We start from the raw sequence: 10,338 nt of genomic DNA, 5'->3' as shown, positions 1-10,338 counted from the left end.
GTTTTAGTTGATTTTTGGTGGAGAAGGTGTTAACCTTCTCAAGTAAAGCAGTTTTAGTTGATATTTGGAGGAGAAGGTGTTAACCTTGGCAAGTAAAGCAGTTTTAGTTGATTTTTGGAGGAGAAGGTGTTAACCTTGGGAAATAAAACAATTTTAATTGATATTTGGAGGAGAAGGTGTTAACCTTCACAAGTAAAACAGTTTTAGTTGATTTTTGGTGGAGAAGGTGTTAACCTTCGCAAGTAAAGCAGTTTTAGTTGATATTTGGAGGAGAAGGTGTTAACCTTGGCAGGTTTAGCAGTTTTGGTTGATTTTTGGAGGAGAAAGTTTTAACCTTCGCAAGTAAAGCTGTTTTAGTTGATTTTTGGAGAAGCTGTTAACATTGGCAAGTAAAGCAGTTTTAGTTGATTTTTGAAGGACAATGTGTTAACCTTGGCAAGTAAAGCAGTTTTAGTTCATTTTTGGAGGAGAAGTTGTTAGCCTTAGCAAGTAAAGCAGTTTTAGTTGATTTTTGGAGATGGTGTTAACATTGGCAAGTAAAGCATTTTAGTTGATATTTGGAGGAGAAAGTGGTAACATTGGCAAGTCAAGCTGTTTTAATTGATTTTTGGAGGAGAAGGTGTTAACCTTGGCAAGTAAAACAGTTTTAGTTGATTTTTGGAGGAGAAGGTTTTAACCTTGGCAAGGAAAGCAGTTTTACTTGATTTTTGGAGGAGAAGGTGTTAACCTTGGCAAGTAAAACAGTTCTAGTTGATTTTTGGAGGAGAAGGTGTTAACCGTGGAAAGCAAAGCAGTTTTAGTTGATTTTTGAAGGAGAAGGTGTTAACCTTGGCAAGTAAAACAGTTTTAATTGATTTTTGGAGGAGAAGGTGTTAACCTTGGCAAGTAAAGCAGTTTTAGTTGATATTTGGAGAAGGTGTTAACATTGGCAAGTAAAGCAGTTTTAGTTAATTTTTGGAGGAGAAAGTGGTAACGTTGGCAAGTAAAGCAGTTTTATTTGATTTTTGGAGGAGTAGGTGTTAACCTTTGCAAGGAAAGCAGTTTTAGTTGATTTTTGGAGGAGAAGGTGTTAACCTTGGCAAGTAAAACTGTTTTAGTTGATTTTTGGAGGAGAAGGTGTTAACCTTCACAAGTAAAACAGTTTTAGTTGATTTTTGGTGGAGAAGGTGTTAACCTTCGCAAGTAAAGCAGTTTTAGTTGATTTTTGGAGGAGATGGTGTTAACATTGGCAAGTAAAGCAGTTTCAGTTGATTTTTGGAGGAGAAAGTGTTAACGTTGGCAAGTCAAGCAGTTTTAGTTGATATTTGGAGGAGAAGGTGTTAACTATGGCAAGTAAAGCAGCTTTAGTTGATTTTTTGGAGGAGAAGTTGTTAACATTTGCAAGTAAAGCAGTTTTAGTTGATTTTTGGAGGAGAAGGTGTTAACCTTGGGAAATAAAGAAATTTTAATTGATATTTGGAGGAGAAGGTGTTAACCTTCACAAGTAAAACAATTTTAGTTGATTTTTGGTGGAAAAGGTGTTAACCTTCGCAAGTAAAACAGTTTTAGTTGATTTTTGGTGGAGAAGGTGTTAACCTTCGCAAGTAAAGCAGTTTTAGTTGATTTTTTAGAGAAGCTGTTAACATTGGCAAGTAAAGCAGTTTTAGTTGATTTTTGGAGGAGAAAGTGTTAACTTTGGCAAGTAAAGCTGTTTTAGTTGATTTTTGGCGGAGAATGTGTTAACATTGGAAATCAAAGCAGTTTAGTTGATTTTTGGAGGAGAAGGTGTTAACATTGGCAAATAAATCAGTTTTAGTTGATTTTTGGAGGACAGGTGTTAACCTTGGCAAGTAAAGAAATTTTAATTGATATTTGGTGGAGAAGGTGTTAACCTTCACAAGTAAAACAATTTTAATTGATATTTGGAGGAGAAGGTGTTAACCTTCACAAGTAAAACAGTTTAAGTTGATTTTTGGTGGAGAAGGTGTTAACCTTCACAAGTAAAGCAGTTTTAGTTCATTTTTGGTGGAGAAGGTGTTAACCTTCGCAATTAAAACAGTTTCAGTTGATTTTTGGTGGAGAAGGTGTTAACCTTCGCAAGTAAAGCAGTTTTAGTTGATTTTTGGAGAATCTGTCAACATTGGCAAGTAAAGCAGTTTTAGTTGATTTTTGGAGGAGAAAGTGTTAACCTTGGAAAGCAAAGCTGTTTTAGTTGATTTTTGGAGAAGGTGTTAACTTTGGCAAGTAAAACAGTTTTAGTGGATTTTTGGAGGCGAAGGTGTTAATATTGGTAGGTAAAGCAGTTTTAGTTGATTTTTGGAGGAGAAGGTGTTAACCTTGGAAAGCAAAGCTGTTTTAGTTGATTTTTGGAGGAGAATGTGTTAACATTGGAAATCAAAGCAGTTTAGTTGATTTTTGGAGGAGAAGGTGTTAACATTGACAAATAAATCAGTTTTAGTTGATTTTTGGAGGAGAAGGTGTTAATCTTGGCAAGTAAAGCAATTTTAATTGATATTTGGAGGAGAAGGTGTTAACCTTCACAAGTAAAACAGTTTTAGTTGATTTTTGGTGGAGAAGGTGTTAACCTTCGCAAGCAAAGCAGTTTTAGTTGATTTTTGGTGGAGAAGGTGTTAACCTTCTCAAGTAAAGCAGTTTTAGTTGATATTTGGAGGAGAAGGTGTTAACCTTGGCAAGTAAAGCAGTTTTAGTTGATTTTTGGAGGAGAAGGTGTTAACCTTGGGAAATAAAACAATTTTAATTTATATTTGGAGGAGAAGGGGTTAACCTTCACAAGTAAAACAGTTTTAGTTGATTTTTGGTGGAGAAGGTGTTAACCTTCGCAAGGAAAGCAGTTTTAGTTGATATTTGGAGGAGAAGGTGTTAACCTTGGCAAGTTTAGCAGTTTTGGTTGATTTTTGGAGGAGAAAGTTTTAACCTTCGCAAGTAAAGCAGTTTTAGTTGATATTTGGAGGAGAAGGTATTAACCTTGGCAAGTTTAGCAGTTTTAGTTGATTTTTGGAGAAGCTGTTAACATTGGCAAGGAACGCAGTTTTAGTTGATTTTTGGAGGAGAAGGTGTTAACATTGGCAAGTAAAGCAGTTTTAGTTGATTTTTGGAGGAGAAGGTGTTAACATTGGCAAGTAAAGCAGTTTTAGTTGATTTTTGGAGGAGAAGGAGTTAACCTTGGAAAGTAAAGCAATTTTAATTGATATTTGGAGGAGAAGGTGTTAACCGTCGCAAGTAAAGCAGTTTTAGTTGATTTTGGAGGAGAAGGTGTTAACCGTGGCAAATAAAGCAGTTTTAGTTGATTTTTGGAAGAGAAGGTGTTAATATTCGCAAGTAAAGCAGTTTTAGTTGATTTTGGAGGAGAAGGTGTTAACCCTTAGCAAGTAAAACAGATTTAGTTGATTTTTGGAGGAGAAGGTGTTAACCTTGGCAAGTAAAGCAGGTTTAGTTGATTATTGGAGGACAAGGTGTTAACCTTGGCAAGTAAAGCAGTTTTAGTTGATTTTTGAAGGAGAAAGTGTTAACCTTCGCAAGTAAAACAGTTTTAGTTGATTTTTGGTGGAGAAGGTGTTAACCTTCGCAAGTAAAACAGTTTTAGTTGATTTTTGGTGGAGAAGGTGTTAACCTTCGCAAGTAATGCAGTTTTAGTTGATTTTTGGAGGAGAAAGTGTTAACTTTGGCAAGTAAAGCAGTTTTAGTTGATTTTTGGAGGAGAAGGTGTTAACCTTGGAAAGCAAAGCTGTTTTAGTTGATTTTTGGAGGAGAATGTGTTAACATTGGAAATCAAAGCAGTTTAGTTGACTTTTGGAGGAGGAGGTGTTAACATTCGCAAATAAATCATTTTTAGTTGATTTTTGGAGGAGAAGGTGTTAACCTTGGCAATTAAAGCAGTTTCAGTTGATTTTTTGAGACGGTGTTAACTTTGGCAAGTAAAACAGTTTTGGTGGATTTTTGGCGGAGAAGGTGTTAAGCTAGGCAAGTAAAGCAGTTTTAGTTGATTTTTGGAGGACTAGGTGTTAACCTTGGCAAGTAAAGCAGTTTTAGTTGATTTGTAGAAGAGAAGGTGTTAATATTGGCAAGTACAGCAGTTTAGGTTGATTTTGGAGGACAAGGTGTTAACATTGGCACGTAAAGCAGTTTTAGTTGATTTTGGAGGACAAGGTGTTAACATTGCCAAGTAAAGCAGTTTTTGTTGATATTTGGAGGAGAAGGTGTTAACCTTGGCAAGTAAAGCAGTTTTAGTTGATTTTTGGAGAAGGTGTTAACATTGGCAAGTAAAGCAGTTTTAGTTGATTTTTGGAGGAGAAGGTGTTAACCTTGGCAATTAAAGCAGTTTCAGTTGATTTTTGGTGGAGAATGTGTTAACATTGGAAATCAAAGCAGTTTAGTTGATTTTTGGAGGAGGAGGTGTTAACATTGGCAAGTAAAGCAGTTTTAGTTGATATTTGGAGGAGAAGGTGTTAACCTTGGCAAGTAAAGCAGTTTTAGTTGATTTTTGGAGGAGTAGGTGTTAACCTTGGCAAGGAAAGCAGTTTTAGATGATTTTTGGAGGAGAAGGTGTTAACCTTGGCAAGTTTAGCAGTTTTAGTTGATTTTTGGAGAAGCTGTTAACATTGGCAAGTAAAGCAGTTTTAGTTGATTTTTGGAGGAGAAGGTGTTAACCCTTAGCAAGTAAAACAGATTTAGTTGATTTTTGGAGGAGAAGGTGTTAACCTTGGCAAGTAAAGCAGTTTTAGTTGATTATTGGAGGACAAGGTGTTAACCTTGGCAGGTAAAGCAGTTTTAGTTGAATTTTGAAGGAGAAAGTGTTAACCTTCGCAAGTAAAACAGTTTTAGTTGATTTTTGGTGGAGAAGGTGTTAACCTTCGCAAGTAAAACAGTTTTAGTTGATTTTTGGTGGAGAAGGTGTTAACCTTCGCAAATAATGCAGTTTTAGTTGATTTTTGGAGGAGAAAGTGTTAACTTTGGCAAGTAAAGCAGTTTTAGTTGATTTTTGGAGGAGAAGGTGTTAACCTTGGAAAGCAAAGCTGTTTTAGTTGATTTTTGGAGGAGAATGTGTTAACATTGGAAATCAAAGCAGTTTAGTTGATTTTTGGAGGAGAATGTGTTAACATTGGCAAATAAATCAGTTTTAGTTGATTTTTGGAGGAGAAGGTGTTAACCTTGGCAAGTAAAGCAGTTTTAGTTGATTTTTGGAGGAGAAAGTGTTAACGTTGGCAAGTCAAGCAGTTTTAGTTGATATTTGGAGGAGAAGGTGTTAACTATGGCAAGTAAAGCAGCTTTAGTTGATTTTTTGGAGGAGAAGTTGTTAACATTTGCAAGTAAAGCAGTTTTAGTTGATTTTTGGAGGAGAAGGTGTTAGCCTTGGGAAATAAAGAAATTTTAATTGATATTTGGAGGAGAAGGTGTTAACCTTCACAAGTAAAACAGTTTTAGTTGTTTTTTGGTGGAGAAGGTGTTAACCTTCGCAAGTAAAACAGTTTTAGTTGATTTTTGGTGGAGAAGGTGTTAACCTTCGCAAGTAAAGCAGTTTTAGTTGATTTTTTAGAGAAGCTGTTAACATTGGCAAGTAAAGCAGTTTTAGTTGATTTTTGGAGGAGAAAGTGTTAACTTTAGCAAGTAAAGCTGTTTTTGTTGATTTATGGCGGAGAATGTGTTAACATTGGAAATCAAAGCAGTTTAGTTGATTTTTGGAGGAGAAGGTGTTAACATTGGCAAATAAATCAGTTTTAGTTGATTTTTGGAGGAGAAGGTGTTAACCTTGGCAAGTAAAGGAATTTTAATTAATATTTGGTGGAGAAGGTGTTAACCTTCACAAGTAAAACAATTTTAGTTGATTTTTGGTGGAGAAGGTGTTAACCTTCGCAAATAAAACAGTTTTAGTTGATTTTTGGTGGAGAAGGTGTTAACCTTCGCAAGTAAAGCAGTTATAGTTGATTTTTGGTGGAAAAGGTGTTAACCTTCTCAAGTAAAGCAGTTTTAGTTGATATTTGGAGGAGAAGGTGTTAACCTTGGCAAGTAAAGCAGTTTTAGTTGATTTTTGGAGGAGAAGGTGTGAACCTTGGGAAATAAAACAATTTTAATTGATATTTGGAGGAGAAGGTGTTAACCTTCACAAGTAAAACAGTTTTAGTTGATTTTTGGTGGAGAAGGTGTTAACCTTCACAAGTAAAGCAGTTTTAGATCATTTTTGGTGGAGAAGGTGTTAACCTTCGCAAGTAAAACAGTTTCAGTTGATTTTTGGTGGAGAAGGTGTTAACCTTCGCAAGTAAAGCAGTTTTAGTTGATTTTTGGAGAAGCTGTCAACATTGGCAAGTAAAGCAGTTTTAGTTGATTTTTGGAGGAGAAAGTGTTAACCTTGGAAAGCAAAGCTGTTTTAGTTGATTTTTGGAGAAGGTGTTAACTTTGGCAAGTAAAACAGTTTTAGTGGATTTTTGGAGGCGAAGGTGTTAATATTGGTAGGTAAAGCAGTTTTAGTTGATTTTTGGAGGAGAAGGTGTTAACCTTGGAAAGCAAAGCTGTTTTAGTTGATTTTTGGAGGAGAATGTGTTAACATTGGAAATCAAAGCAGTTTAGTTGATTTTTGGAGGAGAAGGTGTTAACATTGACAAATAAATCAGTTTTAGTTGATTTTTGGAGGAGAAGGTGTTAATCTTGGCAAGTAAAGCAATTTTAATTGATATTTGGAGGAGAAGGTGTTAACCTTCACAAGTAAAACAGTTTTAGTTGATTTTTGGTGGAGAAGGTGTTAACCTTTGCAAGTAAAGCAGTTTTAGTTGATTTTTGGTGGAGAAGGTGTTAACCTTCTCAAGTAAAGCAGTTTTAGTTGATATTTGGAGGAGAAGGTGTTAACCTTGGCAAGTAAAGCAGTTTTAGTTGATTTTTGGAGGAGAAGGTGTTAACCTTGGGAAATAAAACAATTTTAATTGATATTTGGAGGAGAAGGTGTTCACAAGTAAAACAGTTTTAGTTGATTTTTGGTGGAGAAGGTGTTAACCTTCGCAAGTAAAGCAGTTTTAGTTGATATTTGGAGGAGAAGGTGTTAACCTTGGCAAGTTTAGCAGTTTTGGTTGATTTTTGGAGTAGAAAGTTTTAACCTTCGCAAGTAAAGCTGTTTTAGTTGATATTTTGAGGAGAAGGTATTAACCTTGGCAAGTTTAGCAGTTTTAGTTGATTTTTGGAGAAGCTGTTAACATTGGCAAATAAAGCAGTTTTAGTTGATTTTTGGAGGACAAGGTGTTAACCTTGGCAAGTAAAGCAGTTTTAGTTCATTTTTGGAGGAGAAGTTGTTAGCCTTAGCAAGTAAAGCAGTTTTAGTTGATTTTTGGAGATGGTGTTAACATTGGCAAGTAAAGCCATTTTAGTTGATATTTGGAGGAGAAAGTGGTAACATTGGCAAGTCAAGCAGTTTTAATTGATTTTTGGAGGAGAAGGTGTTAACCTTGGCATGTAAAACAGTTTTAGTTGATTTTTGGAGGAGAAGGTTTTAACCTTGGCAAGGAAAGCAGTTTTAGTTGATTTTTGGAGGAGAAGGTGTTAACCTTGGCAAGTAAAACAGTTCTAGTTGATTTTTGAAGGAGAAGGTGTTAACCTTGGCAAGTAAAACAGTTTTAGTTGATTTTTGGAGGAGAAGTTGTTAACCTTGGCAAGTAAAGCAGTTTTAGTTGATATTTGGAGAAGGTGTTAACATTGGCAAGTAAAGCAGTTTTAGTTAATTTTTGGAGGAGAAAGTCGTAACGTTGGCATGTAAAGCAGTTTTATTTGATTTTTGGAGGAGTAGGTGTTAACCTTCGCAAGGAAAGCAGTTTTAGTTGATTGTTGGAGGAGAAGGTGTTAACCTTCACAAGTAAAACAGTTTTAGTTAATTTTTGGTGGAGAAGGTGTTAACCTTCGCAGGTAAAGCAGTTTTAGTTGATTTTTGGAGGAGATGGTGTTAACATTGGCAATAAAGCAGTTTTAGTTGATTTTTGGAGGAGAAAGTGTTAACGTTGGCAAGTCAAGCAGTTTTAGTTGATATTTGGAGGAGAAGGTGTTAACTATGGCAAGTAAAGCAGCTTTAGTTGATTTTTTGGAGGAGAAGTTGTTAACATTTGCAAGTAAAGCAGTTTTAGTTGATTTTTGGAGGAGAAGGTGTTAACCTTGGGAAATAAAGAAATTTTAATTGATATTTGGAGGAGAAGGTGTTAACCTTCACAAGTAAAACAGTTTTAGTTGATTTTTGGTGGAGAAGGTGTTAACCTTCGCAAGTAAAACAGTTTTAGTTGATTTTTGGTGGAGAAGGTGTTAACCTTCGCAAGTAAAGCAGTTTTAGTTGATTTTTTAGAGAAGCTGTTAACATTGGCAAGTAAAGCAGTTTTAGTTGCTTTTTGGAGGAGAAAGTGTTAACTTTGGCAAGTAAAGCTGTTTTAGTTGATTTTTGGCGGAGAATGTGTTAACATTGGAAATCAAAGCAGTTTAGTTGATTTTTGGAGGAGAAGGTGTTAACATTGGCAAATAAATCAGTTTTAGTTGATTTTTGGAGGAGAAGGTGTTAACCTTGGCAAGTAAAGCAATTTTAATTGATATTTGGTGGAGAAGGTGTTAACCTTCACAAGTAAAACAATTTTAATTGATATTTGGAGGAGAAGGTGTTAACCTTCACAAGTAAAACAGTTTTAGTTGATTTTTGGTGGAGAATGTGTTAACCTTCACAAGTAAAGCAGTTTTAGTTCATTTTTGGTGGAGAAGGTGTTAACCTTCGCAAGTAAAACAGTTTCAGTTGATTTTTGGTGGAGAAGGTGTTAACCTTCGCAAGGAAAGCAGTTTTAGTTGATTTTTGGAGAAGTAGGTGTTAACCTTGGCAAGGAAAGCAGTTTTAGATGATTTTTGGAGGAGAAGGTGTTAACCTTGGCAAGTTTAGCAGTTTTAGTTGATTTTTGGAGAAGCTGTTAACATTGGTAAGTAAAGCAGTTTTAGTTGATTTTTGGAGGAGAAAGTGTTAACTTTGGCAAGTAAAGCAGTTTTAGTTGATATTTGGAGGAGATGCTGTTAACATTGGCAAGTAAAGCAGTTTTAGTTGAATTTTGGAGGAGTAGGTGTTAACCTTGGCAAGGAAAGCAGTTTTAGTTGATTTTTGGAGGAGAAGGTGTTAACCTTGGCAAGTAAAGCAATTTTAGTTGATTTTTGGAGGAGAAGGTGTTAACATTGGTAAGTAAAGCAGTTTTAGTTGATTTTTGAGGAGGAGGTGTTAACGTTGGCAAGTAAAGCAGTTTTTGTTGATATTTTGAGGAGAAGGTGTTAACGTTGGCAAGTAAAGCAGTTTTAGTTGATTTTTGGAGGAGAAGGTGTTAACATTGGCAAGTAAAGCAGTTTTAGTTGATTTTTGGAGGAGAAGGAGTTAATTTTGGCAAGTAAAGCAATTTTAATTGATATTTGGAGGAGAAGGTGTTAACCGTCGCAAGTAAAGCAGTTTTAGTTGATTTTTGGAGGAGAAGGTGTTAACCGTGGCAAATAAAGCAGTTTTAGTTGATTTTTGGAAGAGAAGGTGTTAATATTGGCAAGTAAAGCAGTTTTAGTTGATTTTGGAGGAGAAGGTGTTAACCCTTAGCAAGTAAAACAGATTTAGTTGATTTTTGGAGGAGAAGGTGTTAACCTTGGCAAGTAAAGCAGTTTTAGTTGATTATTGGAGGACAAGGTGTTAACCTTGGCAAGTAAAGCAGTTTTAGTTGATTTTTGAAGGAGAAAGTGTTAACCTTCGCAAGTAAAACAGTTTTAGTTGATTTTTGGAGGAGAAGGTGTTAACCTTGGCAAGTAAAGCAGTTTTAGTTCATTTTTGGAGGAGAAGTTGTTAGCCTTAGCAAGTAAAGCAGTTTTAGTTGATTTTTGGAGATGGTGTTAACATTGGCAAGTAAAGCCATTTTAGTTGATATTTGGAGGAGAAAGTGGTAACATTGGCAAGTCAAGCAGTTTTAATTGATTTTTGGAGGAGAAGGTGTTAACCTTGGCAAGTAAAACAGTTTTAGTTGATTTTTGGAGGAGAAGGTTTTAACCTTGGCAAGGAAAGCAGTTTTAGTTGATTTTTGGAGGAGAAGGTGTTAACCTTGGCAAGTAAAACAGTTCTAGTTGATTTTTGGAGGAGAAGGTGTTAACTGTGGAAAGCAAAGCAGTTTTAGTTGATTTTTGAAGGAGAAGGTGTTAACCTTGGCAAGTAAAACAGTTTTAGTTGATTTTTGGAGGAGAAGGTGTTAACCTTGGCAAGTAAAGCAGTTTTAGTTGATATTTGGAGAAGGTGTTAACATTGGCAAGTAAAGCAGTTTTAGTTAATTTTTGGAGGAGAAAGTCGTAACGTTGGCATGTAAAGCAGTTTTATTTGAT

The sequence above is a fragment of the Narcine bancroftii genome, chromosome 9, assembly GCF_036971445.1.
Source record: "Narcine bancroftii isolate sNarBan1 chromosome 9, sNarBan1.hap1, whole genome shotgun sequence".
In the NCBI taxonomy this organism is placed as follows: Eukaryota; Metazoa; Chordata; class Chondrichthyes; order Torpediniformes; family Narcinidae; genus Narcine; species Narcine bancroftii.
This window is presented reverse-complemented; position numbering follows the sequence as displayed.